Source organism: Pagrus pagrus (genome assembly GCF_965226575.1).
Source record: "Pagrus pagrus genome assembly, chromosome: 12".
Taxonomy (NCBI): Eukaryota; Metazoa; Chordata; class Actinopteri; order Spariformes; family Sparidae; genus Pagrus; species Pagrus pagrus.
The window spans coordinates 9,637,509-9,640,853 of record NC_140196.1 but is presented as its reverse complement, the minus strand read 5'-3'; positions in this window follow the sequence as shown (position 1 = coordinate 9,640,853).

Sequence of the window (3,345 nt, the reverse complement as noted above, 5' to 3'; positions counted from 1 at the left end):
GACACACCGGCACTGTGCCCTGCATCTCCACTCAGGCAGTGACCTCATTTCGGGCTCCTCCCTAAGCTCCTCCCCCAGATTTTCGCTTATTGGTCCAGAGAGCCGTCGCTCTCTACCTCGCAGCGCTCCTAGCCAATAGGCGCTGCCCGCCCCCACTTAGGGCGGTGACGGCGGCCGCCGCTCCGCGCTGCGATTGGTCAGCGGTGCTGTCGCTCCTTTTACATAAGGGTGTCATCGCTTCACGTGGAAACCCACGGCTACCAACGGCGTGCGAGAAGCGAGAGCAAATCACTACGACGGAGCTGCCGGTGAATGAAGCGGTGCCGATGGTTGGCTCACAGCGGCTCAGTACGGCCGACTGTTATCTAAACGGTTATACAAGTGTGTGTGTAGCCAATGTGGGTGAACCGCGCGGTGCGCAGTCATACGCGTAAGCATAAAAGTTACTGGAGTCGCATACAAATGTGATATAACACAATATGTCTTTGATCGGGGCTGTTACCGCATCCATTGCGAACCTTATGTAAAAAAAATAAGTGCAACGTTGCAGTGAGGCTGCAGCCATGTTTAATAAATGTTGTGATACATACGCATAATAAAAACACTTTTTATTGTTAGTCAGTTGTTATTTGGTTTAAATCCCCAAGAATTCAGATATGTTGCAGTGTATTTTATGTCCCATATCAGAGCTACTGCGTGTCCAAATTCCAATAGACTGACAGAAAAGACGCATTTATTTAAAAATATACAGTACTGTGTAGTTTTGGAGAGGAAATTCAAACAGAATTATAATATTTACCCTATTAATCACTCAATAACACAAACTCAGAAATATGTGTCTTTTCTGTAACTGAATAAGCAAGCTGTGAAGGTCCTCAGAACTCTGTTTGAAGCTAGAAAAGGTGGCAGGGTCCGCCAAATATAAACAATGCAACACAGGATAAAATTGTGCTGTTTGTTTATTCAGTCATGAAAACAAATATAGTTTGTTTATTTGGTTGTTTAGGCATAAACTGAATAAGTGAATGAAGATCTTTCTCTTCTGATCAACGTTTCATCCAAAAAACTACATAGTGCACCTTTAAAATGTGTTTTTCATCTATATTTATCTTTCAGTTTCTGTTAATGTCAAAAAGCTTCTGTTACATAAAGTATATTTAAACATCAGTTCTTAGCTCTTGCATATTAATTGGTAAATAAAGACTGTGCATAAAATGTTCATATTGTCCTTAACAACAATTTCATTACAACAGCTGAATGTTTTGAATTCTGGTCTTCTTAGAAGTCAGTCAAAGTCAAATTGTCCCCCTAGTGGCTGTTGTTTGGACTCACGTTAGCTGCTGGTCAAACCAGATATCACTGGCTCTAGCACCAAAGGTTGATTGACTGCTGCCAACGCTCATTACCCTGATGGCACAGTTTTAATAATGCATGTGTGGGATTCTCTGAGTTTGGCATCCTTCAGTTTATCACAAAATGTGCTTGTGTTTGCACTTGTATTGTGCTGCTTTTTGTTTCAGTCCTTTATTTGGATCAGCATGCAAACGCTGCCGGTGCCAAGCCTAAAATGTGTTGCAAAGGAGTTGCTGCTATGCCAAATCTATTTTATGTTCTCATTGCTACTAAAGGCTTGTCTGTTCACTCAAGTGACGCCAGTAAAAAAAAATCTTTCAATGGCTTTTCACGCTCTTCTTTTAGGGGCTTGTTGACCTACTTGGATCCCTTTGAATTCACTACATTTATAGGCAGATACCTGAAGCAGAATGATCCCGAGGTAGATAATGAGGGCCCAGTGAACAGCAGATTATAGGTTTTATTTAGTTTATAGTATTTTTTAAATTGGACTCTGGCTGTATTCCAATGCAAACAATGTAACAAGTAACTTGGGATGATTTTACAGCATGTGGAAGAAACATTGGTCACATTTTTGTGGAGAGTAATTATATTTATTTCCCTATTTTGTCCAAAAAAAAAAAAAGGAAAGAAACGGACTTCACCAGACACAATGCTGTGTGCCCTTATTTTGGTGATCTCCTTCATCCACTGCAATTACAGCAAATTTAAAATGTGAATTAAAAGGTCAATAGTTCAAAGTAAACACAGTTTGACACACAGATACTTAAGAGGATGTCATTTAATTATGCACATCAGTGATAACTTCTGCATCTCTACACCAATAACCAACAGCACGCCATTAAAGAGACCAGAGCCTGACTGATATTGGTCAGCTGATAGTCTTATCACAGATATATTGGTATGGTGTACATGTTGTACACTTCATCCCATTGAAGTTTACTGTTTCAGTGTACTGGTGTCATTTCAGACAATAAAGTTTATTGTGAAATGTATGTTTTCCACAAGTGTTTGATAAGGATCAGTGAGGGATCACTGTATCAGCTATCATCATTTGATATTCCATAATAACGGTATATCAGTCAGACACTAAAAGAGACTTAATGCCTTAAAATGCAATTAGCAAACATCACTAATCACTTTCTTGATACCTCCCTGCATCCTTTTTCAAAATCCACCAGGTGGGGATGGGAATACCTTCGACAGGCCTCAAGTCTATGAAAGGGCTAACACATGAAGATAACCACATTTACACTCACATCTACAAGAAATTTCCAATCATTATCCTTCATTTCCGGACTGTGTGAGGAAACAGAAGCACCAGAAGGAAACTCACAGAGACACAAGCCACCTTTCCACACAGAAAGGCCAATCTGGCTGGCTGGATTCAAATCTAGGAAACATTTTTAATAACAATAGGCACAACAACAAGCACTTTAGTGTCTCAAAGATTTTTTCTAAACATGCAACCAGCCACTCTTACATCCATTCTGACTAACTGGTATGAAATTAACGCATCTCTCACACTATACCGACATCCGTTCACACGTTCAGACAGCTGCAGTGACACTGTCTTTCCATCTGCTCAAGGCACAGACAGCTGACATCAACTGAATGTCAACCCAAGATGGTGATAAATGGAAAAGAGTCAGTCACTTCACATCTCCATCAAAATGCTAATTTAGTTTCGCTGGTAATAAATTGAAAACGTGACGATTTGCCGTTCTGTCATGAGTAGAAATGCGCCACGTAGAAAATTCACAACATGTGTAAACAAATTCTAAATTAAGGGACATACTTCATAAATATAAAATAATAACGTGCAGCACGGGCAAGTTTTTTTTGTTAACCACCAAAACAAACCTGTATTCACAAAAAAACAAACAGATAAACAATGTACAGACAATCAAGATGGTCGTGTTGATTCTTGCATCGTTAACTGGGTCCACAGATGGAACCGAGTCTGTACTGTGACCTATACTTGCACAGAAA